Below are 21,407 nucleotides of genomic sequence, written 5' to 3' on the forward strand. Positions count from 1 at the left end.
TACAAAGAAAACAAAAAGGCTCACAAACACATGGAGGCTTAACAACATGCTCCTAAATAATCAATGGATCAATGAACAAATTAAAATAGAGATCAAGGAATATACAGAAACAAATGACAACAATAACACAAAGCCCCAACTTCTGTGGGACAAAGCATAAGCAGTCTTAAGAGGAAAGTATCTAGCGATCCAGGCACACTTGAAGAAGCAAGAACAATCCCAAATGAATAGTCTAACATCACAATTATCTAAATTGGAAAAAGAAAAACAAATGAGGCCTAAAGTCAGCAGAAGGAGGGACATAATAAAGATCAGAGAAGAAATAAACAAAATTGAGAAGAATAAAACAATAGCAAAAATCAGTGAAACCAAGAGCTGGTTCTTCGAGAAAATAAACAAAATAGATAAGCCTCTAGCCAAACTTATTAAGAGAAAAAGAGAATCAACACAAATCAACAGAATCAGAAATGAGAACGGAAAAATCACGACAGACTCCACAGAAATACAAAGAATTATTAAAGACTACTATGAAAACCTGTATGCCAACAAGCTGGAAAACCTAGGAGAAATGGAGAACTTCCTAGAAAAATACAACCTTCCAAGACTGACCAAGGAAGAAACACAAAAGTTAAACAAACCAATTACGAGCAAAGAAATTGAAATGGTAATCAAAAAACTACCCAAGAACAAAACCCCTGGGCCGGAAGGATTTACCTCGGAATTTTATCAGACACACAGAGAAGACATTATAACCATTGCCCTTAAAGTTTTCCAAAAAATAGAAGAGGAGGGAATACTCCCAAACTCATTCTATGAAGCCAACATCACCCTAATTTCAAAACCAGGCAAAGACCCCGCCAAAAAAGAAAATTACAGGCCAATATCCCCGATGAATATAGATGCAAAAATACTTAATAAAATATTAGCAAACAGAATTCAAAAGTATATCAAAAGGATCATGCACCATGACCAAGTGGGATTCATACCATGGATGCAAGGATGGTATAACATTCAAAAATCCATCAACATCATCCACCACATCAACATAAAGAAAGACAAAACCACATGATCATCTCCATAGATGCTGAGAAAGCATTTCACAAAATTCAACATCCATTCATGATAAAAACTCTCAGCAAAATGGGAATAGAGGGAAAGTACCTCAACATAATGAAGGCCATATATCATAAACCCACAGCCAACATTATACTGAACAGCGAGAAGCTGAAAGCTTTTCCACTGAGATCGGGAACTAGACAGGGATGCCCACTCTCCACACTGCTATTTAACATAGTACTGGAGGTCCTAGCCTTGGCAATCAGACAAAACAAAGAAATACAAGGAATCCAGATTGGTAAAGAAGAAGTTAAACTGTCACTATTTGCAGATGACATGATATTGTACATAAAAAACCCTAAAGACTCCACCCCAAAACTACTAGAACTGATATCGGAATACAGCAAAGTTGCAGGATACAAAATTAACACACAGAAATCTGTAGATTTCCTATACACTAACAATGAACCAATAGAAAGAGAAATCAGGAAAACAACTCCATTCACAATTGCATCAAAAAGAATAAAATACCTAGGAATAAATCTAACCAAAGAAGTGAATGACCTATACTCTGAAAACTACAAGTCACTCTTAAGAGAAATTAAAGGGGACACTAACAAATGGAAACTCATCCCATGCTCGTGGCTAGGAAGAATCAATATCGTCAAAATGGCCATTCTGCCCTAAGCAATATACAGATTTGATGCAATCCCTATGAAACTACCAGCAACATTCTTCAATGAACTGGAACAAATAATTCAAAAATTCATATGGAAACACCAAAGACCCCGAATAGCCAAAGCAATCCTGAGAAAGAAAAATAAAGTAGGGGGGTTCTCACTCCCCAATTTCAAGCTCTACTATAAAGCCATAGTAATCAAGACAATTTGGTACTGGCACAAGAACAGAGCCACAGAACAGTGCAACAGACTAGAGACTCCAGACATTAACACAAACATATATGGTCAATTAATATTTGATAAAGGAGCCATGGATGTACAATGGCGACATGACAATCTCTTCAGCAGATGGTGCTGGCAAACCTGGACAGCTACATGTAGGAGAATGAAACTGGACCATTGTCTAACCCCATATACAAAAGTAAATTCAAAATGTATCAAAGACCTGAATGTAAGCCATGAAACCATTAAACTCGTGGAAAAAAACATAGACAAACCCTCTTAGACATAAACATGAGTGACTTCTTCTTGAACATATCTCCCCGGGCAAGGAAAACAACAGCAAAAATGAACAAGTGGGACTATATTAAGCTGAAAAGCTTCTGTACAGCAAAAACACCATCAATAGAACAAAAAGGTACCCTAAAGTATGGGAGAATATATTTGTAAATGACAGATCCGATAAAGGCTTGATGTCCAAAATATATAAAGAACTCACATGCCTCAACAAACAAAAATCAAATAATCCAATTTAAAAATGGGCAGAGGAACTGAACAGACAGTTCTCCAAAATAGAAATACAGATGGCCAACAGACACATTTAAAGATGCTCCACATCACTAATTATCAGAGAAATGCAAATTAAAACTACAATGAGGTATCACCTCACACCAGTAAGGATGGCTGCCATCCAAAAGACAAACAACAACAAATGTTGGCGAGGCTGTGGAGAAAGGGGAACCCTCCTACACTGCTGGTGGGAATGTAAACTATTTCAACCATTGTGGAAAGCAGTATGGAAGTTCATCAAAATGCTCAAAGCAGACTTACCATTTGACCCAGGAATTCCACTCCTAGGAATTTACCCTAAGAACATAGCAATCAAGTTTGAGAAAGACAGATGCACCCCTATGTTTATCGCAGCACTATTTACAATAGCCAAGAATTGGAAACAACCTAAAAGTCCATCAGTAGATGAATGGATAAAGAAGATGTGGTACATATACACAATGGAATACTACTCAGCCATAAGAAGAGGGCAAATCCTACGATTTGCAGCAACATGGATGGAGCTGGAGGGTATTACGCTCAGTGAAATAAACCAAGCAGAGAAAGACAAGTACCAAATGATTTCACTCATCTGTGGAGTATAAGAACAAAGGAAAAACTGAAGGAACAAAGCAGCGGAATCACAGAACCCAAGAATGGACTAACAGGCACCAAAGGGAAAGGGACTGGGGAGGATGGGTGAGTAGGGAGGGACAAGGGGGGGAGGAAGAAGGGGTGTATTAAAATCAGCATGCATGGTGGGGTGGGAGAAAGGGGAGGGCTGTACAACACAGAGAAGACACGTAGTGATTCTACAACATTTAGCTATGCTGATGGACAGTGACTTAAAGGGTTTTATAGTGGGGGTCTGGTAGAGGGGAGAGCCTAGTAAACAATATTCTTCATGGAAGTGTAGATTAAATATAACAAAAAAAAAAGTAAGAAAGAAAGAAAAGGGGGATTACTGTATGTTAGGATAAAACTAACTGTAAATCAACGATTAATGCATGATTTAAATATCCTTAATTTTGATCACTTAAAGGGTGTCAGATGATCAGCTATGGAGGTACACTTTTCTGATAATATTCCTTTCTCTTAAAAAAAAAAAAGCAGTTCCTGTGTGGTGACCTCCAATGAGTTCTACACAATGGTATAAAGGGCAGATCAAAGTGTGGGCAAAGGGTCTGTTTGTGTTTATACAGAGGATCAAAGCCTAATTGGGCTACCCAGAAAATGAACTAAGATACGATATGAAGAAGAACTTCCAACATCAGCACTCTCTGGAAGAGTCATACCAGAAGATGATCATCAAAAAACCTCAACAAAGATCCAGGCGATGCTGCAGTTGTAGCTGCATTCATCCCACCGGTTCCTGGACTTGCCATTGGAATGATGGGGGAGATATCTAAGCTGGCCTGTGCATACAGTAAAACAACAAATCTGACTGGATCTACACTGTTAGAACACAACCAAGAATTAGGAGAAGTGCAAGTTCTAGCACTCCAAAATCTTACAACTACAGACTATCTACTGTTAAAAGAACATATGGGATGTGAACAGTTCCCTGGAATGGGCTGCTTTAATTTGTCTGATTTCTCTCAGACTGTTCAAGTACAGTTGGACAATATCCATCATATCATAGACAAATTTTCACAAATGCCTAGGATGCCTAACTGGTTTTCTTGGCTTCACTGGAGATGGCTGGTAATTATAGATCTGCTTTGGTTATGTAACTGTATTCCTATTATGTTAATGTGTGTGTGCAATTTAATTAGTAGTTTAAAACCTACACATGTTGAAGTTACTCTACAAGAAGATATGTCAAAGAAATAATCAATCTTCCCATGTTTTCTTCCGTCTGCTACCTCTATAGCTTTTCTTCTTCCTTCCTAATTACAACCCTTAAATAGAATTCGTGCCTCATATCGAATTTACTGAGTATCATAATTCCTCCAAGTGGTAAAGATACCTCAAGACAAATGCTGGCCATAGAAGCCACAGGGCATAAATCTGCAAAGATGTAAAAAGCTAACCTTTTCAAACAATATTGCTTCTCTCTCACTTACCAACTTTACATTTCCCTGTATGGCCCTGGAAGATGACTGGTTAGCCAGAGACAGGTAAGATTCCTCAAGGGAGGAACAACCTAAGACAGGCACAGTCGCAGGGGGGCCATCAGGTGAGAAACTGGGGATCAACAGAGGTGAGGCCTAGAGCCTCACCCCCCCTGTTTTGAGAGAAATCTTCTGCATCCTTGGATGTTTTATTGCCCTTGTCTAGCTTGGATTAACACATAGTCTACAGGCACACACCTGATCATCTACATTTGCTCTCTTACAACACTAAACTAAGTTTTCTAGCTTTATCTTACATCTACCTACCACTTCAGCATTTTATTAAAAATAATAAAAAAAATAATAATAATAATAAAGGGAGAAATGTGGGATCCACATATAAATCAAGTATAAAAATCAAACGAATATTCATATTTGACCTGATTGTTTATAGTTCATAATGCGTGATCAAAACCGAAAGTTTCTGTGATGACTGCCCTTGTACTGTTCACCATGTAAGAACTTATTCACTATGTAAGAATTTGTTCGTTATGCTTCAGAAGATTGGAGACTGAAGAGAATTAGGCTTGGGGTGGATTAATGATTGTGCACTGAGCATTGACTCCCCTATACAGAATTCTATTGCTGTCAACAACCATTTGATTAATAAATAGGAGAGATGCCCTCTCAAAAAAAAAATGTAGGTTTCTTATGAATCAATTTATAACCAAGACCATGAGGCAGAAGCCATATCCATAAATCTCCTTTAGCCCTTCTCTACCTGAGACTGTCCAGAGCTGCTCCATGACAACACCCTTATGTTTTGTGAGCCTTTTGTCTTCTTGCAAAGGTCTATGAGGCAGCATCTTAACATTTTCCAAGGTCGTAACAGTTTTATAGTCACATCCCTGGCTTCACCTTTGGACCATGTTTTCCTGACACCACTTTGGAATCGATTTTCACCTGGAAGGCATTTTATTCACCATATGGAGAATTGAAGGAGAAATTGTTGTTTTCAAGTCCAGCAATTCCTGGCTGTTATACATCTAACAGTTCTTTCTTAACTTAATCTCTCTCCTGTTATTTTACTACAGTCAATGAGAAAAACTAGGTGGCACCTTCATCATGCTTCCTGAAAATCTCCTTGGATAGGCCACTCAGTTAACTTTGCGTATTTTCTATTTCCATGTTACCATTGTTGACAGTGTTGCTAAACTTTCTGCCACTATATGACAGCTCAGGAGTTAGAGTTGACTCCTCATAGTTAACAGGCCTCAGTTAAATTTGATTAGTGGTCAGTTTTCCTTATTGAACACTTCTCAGATGGCATCTATCCATGTCTGTGTATGTCTATGTCTGAATGTGAGTGCAGATCCCTATGTGAGCATGTTCCAGCTAGTTTGTTTCCCCATTGCTTATTACTGGCAGACTTTTAAATTTTCTTGGTAAGCATGTTGTTTTGCACTGAGGAAAAACAACACAATTATCATACTCCAAAGCCAAAACAAAATACTGTACCTAGAAATATGTTGAAATATCTTCTGAGAAGTATAAAAATTACTTTTCTGACAGTATTATGTCCTTTCTACTCATGCTTAGTCTGTGTAGTTTTTCTGGAACAAAACACCAGTCTCTATTGATTTTGGCTCATGTTCCCCATATTTGTCAAAACTATTATCTCAGCTATTATGTATAGTATTAAATCTTCAAGGACAAAAATGTTTGGCTTAATCTTTCCCTCTCATAGTAATATCAAACACATTAACATATTCAGTTCAGATTGTTGTTGCCTGATAAGAATAATGAATTGTACATTGAGGAAAAAAGGAATTTGGAGTATCATGCTTGGGAATTTACCACCATGATCTATAATTTTCCCTATTGCTTTTGTTTGGGTTTTTCTCCCCCTTGCTTCCTTCTTCCAAGCTGTTCTGAGCCAAGTGAATTCCCTTCTGGTCTATTTCTCTTTGCTCAGTTTACCCCTTAACTCAGTCTTGCCTCTTTTGTTACCTTTACAAAGCCTGCTAACTTTCTCTCATTTCTGGAGCCCTCAGTACCTAGATTAGAAAAGGTTTGCTTCACTCTTAAGCATTGAGAATTCTGGATCATTCTGTACAGAAGGATGGAAATTTTGGTACAAATTAACTTGGGTGCAAGTTATAAAATAATACAGACTCGTAGCGTTCTAGCATGAGCCTAGGACAGTGCCTATGCACACAGGATGCCTCAATAAATAACTGGTGAGTGAAAGAGAATTGCCTGTTTTTGTAGATGAAAGGTCAAGTGACTTGTCCTAGGTTACACTCCTGGAACATGATAGACCTCTTACGAGAATCCAGATCTTGTTTTATCCACGACTCACAATTCTAATATACACTGCCCAGCTTCCAGTAATTTGCATTACCATAGGGGATCAACAGTGTGGCAAAGGCAAGTGGTTTCTCAGGTCAGTCTGGTATCTGACCAAGTTGGGTTCTTGGCAAATGCTTTGGTTCCTCTTCCCTGGTGTTACAAAATCACTTATTTTGGTTTAAAAAACATTGTGTTTGATTCTTGTTAAATCAGACTAAACAAAGGTTTGGATGATGTCAACCAAGCAGACGGATTTCTGATAATACATATTTTACAGTACTTGTAATGTTTTTCTTAGTACAAAAGTAATATGTGTTAATGATAGGAAATGCAGATAAAGAGAGGGAAATTAAAAAGGTCTATTAGCCTTTTCTGCCCCAGAAAGAACCATTGCTAACTACATAACTGGTTGGTACATTATGCTTTCAAATATGTGTATATGCATATATATAATATGTACAAACACTGACATTTACAAATTGTTTCATATGTTTATTTTATTATATTTTATGAACATCTTTCCATATTGTTAAATACTCACCTATAACATAATTTTTGATGACATAATTTTTTATAGTATGACATTGTATTTGTCCATTCTCTTCCTATAGAACATTGTTTCCAAAGAAAAGAAATCTTTAAAGCTTATTTTCCACACAGACAGTCACTGAAGTGGTGATGTTCAGTCTCCACTTGTACCCCGTCCACAATTCAGAGCTCTGGAAATGAGAGAGAAAGAATGTGGCCATGTGTGCTGGGTTGCCTCTGGGAGTAACTGCAAATTAAATTAAATGAGCTAATATATGTAAAATTATGTGATGGTGTGGGTGAGCCATATATTTATAAAATCTCAAAAGTGCTTGCTAGTTAAGACCAATCTGAAAAGAAATACAGTACCCCTGAAATTAATAATATGTCAGTGATAAAGTATGATGTAATATAAAAATTCAATTCAGAGAAAGGCGCTCAAGATGTGGTGTGAGTAGGGTGGTGAAATCTCCTCCCAAAACCATATATATTTTGAAAATACACCAAATACAACTATTCCTAAAAGAAAGACCAGAAGATACAGTACAACAGCCAGGCTACATCTACATCTGGGAGAACTCAGCATCCCACGAAAGGGTAAGATACAAGCCGTGGCCAGGCAGGACCCGGGCACTCCCCCAACCCCAGCTCCCCAGTGGGAGGAAAAGAATCAGAGTAGGGAGGGAGTGGAAGCATAGGACTGCTAAATAACCAGCCCTAGTAATCTGCACTGGGAGCACAGACACACATTGCATGGATATTAGAGAAACGGAAAAGTAAAATCCGAGATGGAGACTGCAAGCACGTCTCCACAGCCGGCTCCCCTGGGACAAAAGAAAAGTGGGTGCTTTAAAAGTATTAAAGGGACAAAGGTATAACAGATGGACAAAATCTTCCCAGCACACTCAGCCCAGCAGGCTGTGAATCTTAAGTAACTTCAGGTGCCCTAACCCCTGGTTGGCAACGCAGCTCGAAAGGCCCTCATGGCAAAAAGCCTGCTGTTCATCGCCCCCTCTGCTGGCACTGCAAGCAAACCAGATGCCCTGCCATTGCTGTGGAGCAGCCTAGGAGCAGCCCCACCCACAGCAACCACACAGAGTCTTCTCCCAGCATGTAGCTAATCAGACCAGAAACAGAGGCTGCCGCCAGCATGCAGCTGCCCGGCACAGGCAGAGGAAGACGGCGCAAAGTCCAGAAGGCATGAACAGGCACTATTCTCATAGGAGAACACACCCAGTGCATCTGCGAACCCCTGCAGTGCCCTAGGCTATCCCAAGGGCTGCCCTGCCCATGGAAGCTCAGGGTATTAACCCAAAGACTGCTCCCAGTGTGTGGGTAACTGGCACAGGCAGAGGAGAAGGGCAAGGCGACCAGCAAGCAGAAAGGGACTTTGTTCTTCCAGCTGACACACTTGACACTTGCCAGTGATCACCTCTATTACCATGAAAAGGCAGAAGAACCTGGTACAGTCCAAAATCACTGAAACAATGCCAGGCAGAGGGCCTGGAGAGTTAGATATAACCAATCTTCCTGAAAAAGAATTCAAAAAAAAGTCATAACCATGCTGATGAAGCTGCAGAGAAATATGCAAGAACTAAAGGATGAAGTCCAGAGGGAGATAACAGAAATGAAACATTCAATAGAAGGACTTAAGAGCAGAGAAGCTGAGGCAGAGAGAGATAAAAGGATCTCTAGGAATGAAAGAATATTAAGAGAACTATGTGACCAGTACAAATGGAACAATATCCGCATTATAGGGGAACCAGAAGGAGAAGAGGGAGAAAAGGGGATAGAAAGTGTCTTTGAAGAAATAATTGCTGAAAACTTCCCCAATCTGGGGAAGGAAATAGTCTCTCAGACCATGGAAGCTCACAGATCTCCCAACACAAGGGACCCAAGGAGGACAATGCCAAGACATATAATAATTAAAACAGCAAAAATCAAAGCCAAGGACAGGGTACTAAAGGCAGCCAGAGAGAGAAAAAAGATCACCTACAAAGGAAAACCCATCAGGCTATTATCAGACTTATCAACAGAAACTACAGGCCAGAAGAGAATGGTATGATATATTTAATGCAATGGAAAAAACTTGAACCAAGAATACTATATCCAGCATTAATCACTTAAATTTGAAGGAGAGCTTAAACAATTTCAAGATAAGCAAAAGTTGAGGGAATTTGCCTCCCACAAACCACCCCCACAGGGTATTTTAAAAGGACTGCTCTAGATGGGAGCACTCCTAAGTCTAAATAGTTGTCACCAGAGAAAATAAAATCACAACAAAGAAAGCATAACAACCAAATACTAACTAAAGGCAAACAACAAAATCAGTTATCCACAAAAGCAGTCAAGGGAAACACAAAAGAGTACAGAATAAAACACCTACCATATAAAGAGTGGAGGAGGAAGAATAAGAAGGGAGAGAAATAAAGAATCATCAAATTGTGTTTATACTGGCATAATAAGTAAGTTAAAGTTAGACAATTAGATAGTAAAGAAGCTAACCTTGCACCTTTGGTAACCACGAAACTAAAGCCTGTAATGGCAATAAGTACATATCTTTCAATAATCACCCTAAATGTAAATGGACTGAATGTACCAATCAAAAGACACAGAGTAAAAGAATGGATAAAAAAGCAAGACCCATCTATATGCTGCTTACAAGAGACTCACCTCAAACCCAAAGACATACACAGACTAAAAGTCAAGGGATGGAAAAAGATATTTCATGCAAACAATAAGGAGAAAAAAGCAGGTGTTGCAGTAATTGTATCAGAGAAAATAGACTTGAAAACAAAGAAAGTAACAAGAGATAAAGAAGGATATTACATAATGATAAAGGGGTCAGTCCAACAAGAGGATATAATCATTATAAATATCTATGCACCCAACACAGGAGCACTGACATATGTGAAACAAATGCTAACAGAATTAAAGGGGGGAAATAGAATGCAATGCATTCATTTTAGGAGACTTTAACACAATACTCACTCCAAAGGACACATCAACCAGACATAAAATAAGTAAGGACACAGAGGCACTGAACAACACACTGGAACAGATGGACCTAACAGACATCTACAGAACTCTACACCCAAAAGCAGCAGGATACACATTCTTCTCAAGGGCACATGGAACATTTTCCAGAATAGACCACATACAAGGCCACAAAAAGAGCCTCAGTAATTTCAAAATGATTGAAATTCTATCAGGCAACTTCTCAGATCACAAAGGCATAAAACTAGAAATAAATTGTGCAAAGAAAACAAAAAGGCACACAAATACATCGAGGCTTAACAACATGCTCCTAAATACTAAATGAATCAGTAACCAAATTAAAACAGAGATCAAGCAACATATGGAGACAAATGAAAACAACAGCACAGTGCACCAACTTCTGTGGGTCACAGCGAAGGCAGTTCTAAGAGGAAAGTACATAGCAATCCAGTCCTATTTAAAGTAGGAAGAACAATCGCAAATGAATAGTCTAAAGTCATAATTATTGAAACTGGAAAAAAAAGAACAAATGAGGCCCCAAGTAAGCAGAAGGAGGGACATAATAAAGATCAAAGAGGAAATAAATAAAATTGAGAAGAATAAAACAGTAGAAAAAAATCAATGAAACCAAGAGCTGGTTCTCTGAGAAAATAAACAAAATAGATAAACCCCTACCCAGACTTATTAAGAGAAAAAGAGAATCTACACACATAAACAGAATCAGAAATGAGAAAGGAAAAATCACAACGGACACCACAGAAATACAAAGAATTATTAGAGAATACTGTGAAAATCTATATGATAACAAACTGGATAACCTAGAAGAAATGGACAACTTCCTAGAAAAATACAACCTTCCAAGACTGACCAAGGAAGAAACATAAAATCTAAAAAGACCAATTACCAGCAACAAAATTGAATTGGTAATCAAAAAACTACCCAAGAACAAAACTCCTGGGCCAGATGGACCCAACACTGAATTTTATCAAACATATAGAGAAGACATAATACGCATTCTCCTTAAAGTTTTCCAAAAAATAGAAGAGGAGAGAATACTTCCAAACTCATTCTATGAAGCCAGCATCACTTTAGCACCAAAACCAGGCAAAGACACCACAAAAAAAGAAAACTACAGACCAATATCCCTGATGAACATAGATGCAAAAATACTCAACAAAATATTAGCAAACCAAATTAAAAAATACATCGAGAGGATCATACACCATGACAAAGTAGGATTCATCTTAGGGATGCAAAGATGGTACAATATTCTAAAATCCATCAAAATCATCAACCACATCAACAAAAAAAAGGACAAAAACCACATGATCATCTCCATAGATTCTGATAAAGCATTTGACAAAATTCAACATCCATTCGTGATAAAAACTGTCAACAAAATGGTTATAGAGGGCAAGTACCTCAACATTATAAAGGCCATATGTGACAAACCCACAACCAACATCATACTTAACAGAGAGACACTGAAAGCTTTTCACCTAAAATCAGGAACAAGGCAGGGATTCCCACTTTCCCCACTTTTATCCAACATAGTGCTGGAGGTCCTGGCCAGGGCAATCAGACAAAACAAATAAATGAAAGGCATCCAGACTGGTAAGGAAGAAGTCAAACTGTTACTATTTGCAGATGACATGATATTGTACATAAAAAACCCTAAAGAATTCACTACAAAACTACTAGAACTCATATCTGAATTCAGCAAATTTGCAGGATACAAAATTAATACACAGAAATCTGTTGCATTCCTATACGCCAACAATGAACTAGCAGAAAGAGAAATCGGGAAAACAATTCCATTCACAACTGCATCAAAAAGAATAAAATACCTAGGAATAAACCTAACCAAGGAAGTGAAAGACCAATACCCTGAAAACTACAAGACACTCTTAAGAGAAATTAAAGAGGACACTAACAAATAGAAACTCAGCCCATGCTCTTGGCCAGGAAGAACTAATATCATCAAAACAGCCATCCTGCCCAAAACAATATACAGATTCGATGCAATCCCTATCAAATTACCAACAGCATTCTTCAACAAACTGGAACAAATAGTTCAAAAATTCATATGGGACCACCAAAGACCCCGAATAGCCAAAGCAATCCTGAGAAGGAAGAATAAAGTAGGGGGATGTTGTTTCCTAACTTAAAGCTAAAACAGCACAGTAATCAAGACAATTTGGTACTGGCACACGAACAGACCCACAGACCAGTGGAACAGAATATACAGTCCAGATATTAACCCAAACAAATATGGTCAATTAATATATGATAAAGGAGCCATAGACATACAATGGGGAAATGACAGCCTCTTCAACAGCTGTGTTGGCAAAACTGGACAGCTACATGTAAGAGAATGAAACTAGATCATTGTCTAACACCACACACAAAAGTAAACTAGAAATGGACCAAAGCCCTGAATGTGTCATGAAACCATAAAACTCTTAGAAAAAAATATAGGCAAAAATCTCTTGGAGATACACATGAGCGACTTCTTCATGAACCTATCTCCCTGGGCAAGGGAAACAAAAGCAAAAATGACCAAGTGGGACTATATCAACTTGGAAAGCTTCTGTACAGCAAAGGACACCACCAATAGAACAAAAAGGCCTCCTAAGTATGGGAGAATATCTTCATAAATGACATATCGATAAGGGGTTGATATCCAAACTATATAAAGAGCTCACTCACCTCAACAAACAAAAAGCAAATAATCCCATTTAAAAATGTGCAGAGGATATGAACAGACAATTCTTTGAAGAAGAAATTCAGATGGCCAACAGGCACATGAAAAGATGCTCCACATCGCCAGTCATCAGAGAAATGCAAATTAAAACCACAATGAGATATCACCTCACACCAGTTAGGATGGCCGTCATAGAAAAGAATAGGAACAACAAATGCTGGTGAGGATGTAGAGAAAGGGGGACCCTCTTACCCTGCTGGTGGAAATGTAAACTAGTTCAACCATTCTGGAAAGCAGTATGGAAGTTCCTCAAAAAACTCAAAGTAGAAATACCATTTGATCCAGGAATTCCATTCCTAGGAATTTACCCTAAGAATGCAGGAGCCTAGTTTGCAAAAGACGTACACACTCCTATGTTTATCGCCGCACTATTTACAATAGCCAAGTAATAGAAGCAACCTAAGTGTCCATCAGTAGATGAATGGATAAAGAAGATGTGGTATGTGTGCACAATGGAATATTATTCAGCCATAAGAAGAAAACAAATCCTACCATTTGTAGTAACATGAATGGAGCTAGAGGGTATTATGCTCAGTGAAATAAGCCAGGTGGAGAAAGACAAGTATCAGATGATTTCACTCATCTGTGGAGTAAAAGAACAAAGAATAAACCAAAGGAACAAAACAGCAGCAACTCCCAGAACCCAAGAATGGACTAACAGTTATCAAAGGGAGAGAGACTGGGGAAGATGGGTGGGAATGGAGGGATAAGAGGGAAAAAGGAGCATTATGATTAGCACACATGATGTGGGGGTGGGGGCACGGGGAGGGCAGTGCAACACAGAGAAGACAAGTAGTGATTCTATAGCATCTTAGTACGCTGATGGATGGTGACTCTAATGGGGTATGTGGGGTGACTTGAACATCCGGGGAGTTCAAGAACCATAATGTTGCTCATGTAATTGTACATTAATAATACCCAAATTTAAAAAATTCAATTCACACACAGTATTACAGCTCTCTTACATAATAGGACATATAATGTTATGAAATTATAGCTACAAAACATAAAATGTCATTAACATTTAACAGGTGTAGCTCCTGGAGTAGAGGGGTTCTCTCCTCTAACAAATACCCCTGTGAATCCACTGAAATCACAGTAAGGCAAGAAAAAGGGCAAGTTGGGAGAAACCACTTTTATTGCTCACAGCTTGCTGAAATTTGCTAGCCAGGCCCTGCTCTGCCTTTCCCTTCTGGCTGTGGTATGCATGTCCACTTCCCCCCACCTGTCCCCTCCAGGAGGAACTCCATAGGCTGTTCCTTGATGACTGATGGGCAACAGGCCAATTATGTGCCAGGAATGGAGGGGAGGAGAAAATGACCATTTTCTCTCCATCCCTTCCCCAGGTCCACCCAAGGCCTTGAAACATCCATTGGTATGTAACTGGACTAAGGCTAGGTGAGAAATTATGGAAATTCTGCCATCTGTACCCCACAGCCCACCCCTCCAGAATTCTCAACTCACAATCTACACACTCCACTCTTCCACAATGGTGCCAGTGCAAGAAAACTGGTGTACTGCAACCAGACTAGTAATATACAATAATAACAGAAATTATGATACATTCAGCAATAAAACCATGACAAATCTCAAGACTGAAGATACAGCTGGGTTCAAGGCCCTACTCAGATTAAGTCCATAGCTCACCCATTTCACAGGAGGCCAGCAGCTGAACCAGTAAGGAGCTCTGCACACACTCAGCAAGCAGCAGCTGTGGTTAGGAGGTGGGCCCAATCCTCAAGGACTGTAAAAGAGAATAACCTTAAGGACAATAAGATATGTTTTAATGACACCAGCATAGGCAAATCCTGTCCATCAGGTAGGATGCATGCAAGAGAGTGATCTTGGGATAGGACAGTGGCAGGAATAGGGTCCTGTCCTGGCCTAGTATACCAGACTTTCACCCCCCTCGCTGTGGGAGTTACAGATGGGTCAATATATAGGGCAAAAAGAGGCACATGTACTGGCCAAAATGACAAAATAAAACTCCCCCAAGATGCTCTTACCTTCCAGCCATTCTGGGTACACCACCATGATCTTTGGGGACCACTCTGCTGTTATTCCAGAAACACACAAGAGGCCAGCTTCCAGGCCTTGTCCCCAAGGTCATCTATGTGTCAAAATGTCCAGGGCCACGTCCACTCAACAGAGTCTCCAGGGTTTAACGCAGTTGGGACTGGCAGCAGGATGTTGCTCTGCTCTCTGAATCCCAGCTTCAATAATTCCTCCTTGGTTTCAACATGCAGTTGTGTAGTAGAGGCATCAATGTGTGTTAGCATGTCCACAGGACTCAGTGCCCCTTCTGATGCTTCTCATTCAAATGCTGTAGCACTGTCCACAAGCAGACTGATGAGCCCCATAGACTACTGGTGTCCGACTTCAGGCCAGATTTTAACAAACTCTCTATCATGCCTGCCCTGGTAGAGTTATACAGTACATGAAACTGCTACCTTATTCCTAATTCTTGCACCCATTCCTGTAATGTATGTCCAGTAAAGTAGGTGCCTTGATTGCTCACAATCACCTGTGGCCAGCCATAGGCTGCAAAGAGGCACTTTAGGCCCCCTTTGGTCATTTGCTGATCTTTGCAACATGCAGGAAAAGGAACCAACAGTCCACACAAGTCATGGCATACTGATGCCCTTCTGATATGAGCAGAAGTCCAATATAGTCTATCTGCCACCTGATGAGGGTATCAGCCCCTTAACTATTGTCCCATGTTGCTGCAGGACTTGGTATAAGTCCCTCTTAGAGCACACAAGGCACTCTTTCCAGCTTTGGTGACTTCTTCAAAGGTCAACGGCAAGCCCCACCAATGGGCTACAGCCCACATTGTATTTTGCCTCACGTGCAACAAATGCTGATGTAACCATTGGGCTACATCAGAGGCAGGCTTTCCTTCTAACCTGTGCACCTGGGCCAATATATCTGTTTCATCATTCCCTGGGGATGCCAAAGGCAAATGGCCAGTCACATGATATACAGTAATTGTTTTAGTCTGACTAGAGGCCCATAGGTCTTGCCACAACTCTTACCTGCAAAGGGGCAGGTGACCAACCATCCAATTAGCATGGTACCATGTTGGTAGCCCCAGGGTCAAGCCCTGATAGACAGACCGACTGTCCAAGCAGACAACTATTGGGGAGGGCTCCTGGGTCATCACAAACCATACTGCCTGCAACTCTGCCCATTGACTGCTTTGCCCCTCCCCATCCTCCATTTACATTGTCTCAGTCTTAGGACTAAAAGCCACAGCCCTCCACTTCAGTGGTTGCCCACAACTGGAGCTATCTGTATATCAAGCAACTTCAGGTATAGGGGCTCTCTATTAGTAATGGCTCAAAAGCAAGTTCTCCCTGCTTTCCACTGGTGTATGTCACTGGCCCAATAAGCGTTGGAGTTCACCACTGAAGGGGCTAGAAGGGCACGACACTGCTGTAAATATGTGCCCCATTTGGCCAGTGTAGGCATTTGTGTCACACCACTCTGTGACCTTTGTGCCCGGTCTTGCACCCACCCTGCAATGGGATAGGTTGTTATTACCTTGGTTGGAGCTGTTCCAGTGATGGGCTCTGTAGCCAGCAAGGCATGGTACACAGCAGCCAGTTGCTTCTCTATCAAGGTGTACCAGACCTCTGCTGTTTTCCAGAGTTGCAACCAGAATCCAATAGTTTGGCATGTCTGTTCAAGCTGCTGCCAGAGCCCCACCCATAACCATCTTTAGTTTCATGAACATCTAGCTCACAGGGCCTTGATGAGTCCATTAAACTTAAGGCCTGCATGGTTTTGACTGCTTGCTTAGCAGGGGTAAAGGCAGATGCACATGTTTCATCCCAGTCCCACCTGATGCCCTTTCATACCAACCAGTAGAAGGGCCTCAAAATTTGTGCCAAGTACAGGATAAACACTCTTCGTAGCCCAAAAGACCCCAAAATTATTTTAATACTGCCTCAGTTGTAGGGGTAGGGAAAGCCTGGACCTTGTCTATGACTGCTTCTGGGATAACTTTAGTCCTGCCTGACCAGACAACCTCCAAGAACTTTACTGACAAACCAGGTCCCTGAGCACTGGTGCTGCTCACAGCCCATCGTTTGTCTTGTAGGTGTTGCCGCAGCCTAGGTGCTGCACCCTCTAGATCTGCAAAAGAATCAGAGGGGAGCATAATGTCATCAATATAATGATTGGTGGCTTCTCCCATGGTGCAAGGTCCTGGGCTACAAGTCCGTGACAGATGGTGGGACTGTGGAGGTATCCCTGTGGAAGGACAGTGAATGTCCACTGCCGGCCTTCCCATGTGGAGGCAAACTGTTCCTGGCTTTCCTGCGCTATGTCAATAGAGAAGAAAGCCTTAGCAAGGTCCACAACATAATGATACATCCTTAGTTCATGACCGAGTGTGTCCATAAGGGCTGCTATAGAGGGGACAGCAGTATGCAAAGGAGGGTGTGACTTTATTCAATTCTCTTTAATCCACAGTCATGTGCCAGGAGCCGTCCAGCTTTTTCACTGGCCACACTGGGGAATTAAAACGACTATGTATGCCCACCTTCTCCAGCTCCTATAGAGTTTCTCCAATTTCTTTATGCCCCCAAGGCAATTTATACTGCTTAGTATTTGTCGCCCTCCAAGTACAAGCAGAGCTCCAGGTGGGTGCTTAGCATGTCCTGTTAGAACTGCCTTTACCACACATATCCTCAGTCTGATTCCCCGACTCAGTTAAACTGCAATGCCCAATTGCCTTTCCTGTGTGGGTGGGGACCCAGGCGGGGTCTCTCCCTCAGGAAGTCCTGCAGACACATGCGCTGAACAGGGGGCTTTGCTTCTAGCTCCTGTGTCTTGGACCTCAGCAGCTGGAACTGCTGCTCCAGCTTTAATTGATGCCACAGCTCTAGCAAGATCCTATTGGGCTGTCCATCAAGTTTTTCTTTCACTGCCCCTGTGTTTACCAAACTGACCCACATCTGGGTCCTCGAGACCTTCATGGGGCCCTTTGAACCTCTTCTTTCAATAGCAGAATGTATTTTCCACACTCTTATTTCAACCTCCCCCAGATCTGCTATAGTATGAGTAACCTCACTTTTGGGTTGCCCTATGTTGAGTCAGGAATAGTCAGTAGGGACCCAAAGATGGATGGGGGACCTGTATGGAGCACCAGGTTTTTCATACCCATGGTGAACAACTCCTCTTTGGGGTCCTGAGAGTCCATATTATAGATGATATTTTTCATGCCCAATTCCTGTAAAACCTGCTGGAGCTCTGCATATGTTTGCCAGCTAGTGGGGAAATATGGTAAACCACCCTGATTGGGCCCAACTGCCATGATGGATGCTGTCAGACAATCCAGAAGTGTGATTCCCTGTGGTGTGATGGACATTTTGCAAACTCTGCCAGAGAGAGGGGAAAGTCATCAAGGAAGCCAGTTTACCTATTTCTTACCCAGACAGATCAATGCCATCTACTCCTAAATCCCAAAGACACAAAAGTCATGTGGGCAGAGGCTCTGAGGTGCTCAAAAAACCGGGTGCTCAAATCCACCAGCTCGTCCTGGGTATAGGTGGAGCATGGAGTGCTGCACAACCTGAGGAGGGGGCTGCTCCTTTCCCTGAGTAACCTGTGGTTGAATTTATTTGTTTAATTACAACTCAGTGGGTTTTCAATATGGAAGGTGCTGGTGCCTCGGGCCTCTGTAACAATTCTGCCCTCAGCCCCAAGTCTGCATCCTCCCCAGCTCCTCCTCCCCTGATGTCTCCTCTACCATTTCTGGGGCTGACGCACCACCCCTTCCTTCACCTCTTGCAGCTTGCGTATTTCTGCTGCCTCCTCATGAGCCACTGGCCTGTCTCTCAGCCATGCAATTTCAGTTCTCAATAGCTTTCAATTCCATTTTCAGAGCATCCCACACCTCATCTCCCTGTTCTGCTAATTGATACTAAAATGTCTCTCTCTTCCTGGTAACCCTTTCCAGTGCTGCAAGAAACAACCACCCACATTTCCTGCTGCCCTGTGAACACTCAGTTTCCCTAAGGAGTCCCCTATTTTGTGGAGGTCCAACTCCACTGCTTCCAGTGACCCTTCCCAATTCTGGGGAGGGGCTTACTCCTCCAGGAGGCACCTTGCCCCAGACCAAATACCCACTGCATAATCTATGGGTGAATCCCCACCTTCCACAGGGGGATCCTTGGGTGAATGCCCACCATCCACAGGAGGGTCCACGGATAAATTCCCACCACCCAGAGGGCATCCCCAGGTGTCTCTCTCCCCCTCCCATAGGGGGATCCAAGGGTATTTCCCCACCACCTGTAGGGGTAGCCCGCTGAAACATCACATACATAAGGACAGCTTTTGGGTTCACTGCACCCTTCTGAGTCTATGCCAAATGTAGTTCCAAGAGTAAGGGGGTTCCCCTCCTGAAGAGATTCCCCTATGATTCTGCTGAAACCAAAGTAAGGCAAGGGAATGGGCAGGTTGGGAGAAACCGTTTTATTGCTCACAGCTTGCTTGAATTCACTAACCAGGCCCAGCTCTGTCCCTCCCCTCTGGCCACAGCATGCACACCCACTTCCTCCTGCCCGCCTGCTCTGGGAGGAACTCCATGGGCCAGTCCTTGGTGACTGGCAGACACCAGACCAATTCCATATCAGGAACAAAGGGGAGGAGGGATTCACCCCATGCCCTGATTCACTGGAGGCTCTGAAACATCCATTGGTATATAAATGGATGAAGGCTAGGTGGGAGATTCTGGAAATTCTGCCATTTACCCTACACCTGGAGACAAAAGTAGAAGAAAAAGGCTAAGTGAGAAATTAAAATTAGGTTGATGAGGATTGACACTATGTAGATGTTAATGATCCTTCTTTCTTATTTAGAAAAAAATCCAACAATATATCCATTATAAGTTATGTATTTTCTCCAGGACAAGTTACTATCAACTCAGTTCTGTTACAACAGTAACTTTCAATAGGTTCTTCTTTCATGCTTTTCGACTTTAAAATGAATCTGTTTTGGTCTGTGGTTGCCTTCTACATTACAGAGTATGCTCCAGTGCATATCCTGTAAGAAGGAGAACACTATGGCAGTTCTGAAACAGTCTTCTGATCCTTCTAGCAATGTAAAAGGTATGGTACTCAAAGTACACTTTCTAGAGAAATCTGACAGCATTTTCAATGAATAATTTTTTTTTAAGTTTCCCCATTGACATAGTTCTGGAGGTCCTAGCCACGGCAGTCAGAAAACGCAAAGAAATAAAAGGAATCCAGATTGGCAAGGAAGAAGTTAAACTTGCAGATGTTTGCAGATGACATGATATTGTACATAAAAAACCATAAAGAATCCACTACAAAACTACTAGATCTAATATCTGAATTCAGCAAAGTTGTAGGATACAAAATTAATACACAGAAATCTGTTGCATTCCTATACACTAATGATGAACCAGCAGAAAGATAATTCAGGAAAACAATTCCATTCACAACTGCATCAAAAAGAATAAAATACCTAGGAAAAACCTAACCAAGGAAGTGAAAGACCTATACTCTGAAAACTACAAGACACTCATGAGAGAAATTAAAGAAGATACCAATAAACGGAAACACATCCTGTGCTCATGGATAGGAAGAATTAATATTGTCAAAATGGCCATCCTGTCTAAAGCAATCTACAGATTCAATGCAATCGCTATCAAAATACCAACCGCATTCTTTAATGAACTAGAACAAATCATTCTAAAATTCATATGGAACCACAAAAGACCCTGAATAACTAAAGCAATCCTGAGAAGGAAGAATAAATTTGGGGGTATTATGCTCCCTGACTTCAAGCTCTACTACAAAGCCATGGTAATCAAGAGAATTAGGTAATGGCACAAGAACAGACACATAGACCAGTAGAACAGAATAGAGAGCCCAGATATAAACCCAAGAATATATGGTCAATTAATATACGATAAAGGAGTCATGGATATACAATGGGGAAATGACAACCTCTTCAACAGCTAGTGTTGGCAAAACTGGACAGCTACATGCAAGAGAATGAAACTGGATTATTGTCTAACCCCACATACAAAAGTAAATTCAAAATGGATCAAAGACTTGAATGTAAGTCACAAAACCATAAAACTCTTAGAAGAAAACATAGGCAAAAATCTCTTGACTATAGCAACTTTTCCTGAATGCATTGCCTTGGGCAAGGGAAGCAAAATAAAAAATGAAC

Source organism: Manis pentadactyla, chromosome 6 (assembly GCF_030020395.1).
Source record: "Manis pentadactyla isolate mManPen7 chromosome 6, mManPen7.hap1, whole genome shotgun sequence".
Lineage (NCBI taxonomy): Eukaryota > Metazoa > Chordata > Mammalia > Pholidota > Manidae > Manis > Manis pentadactyla.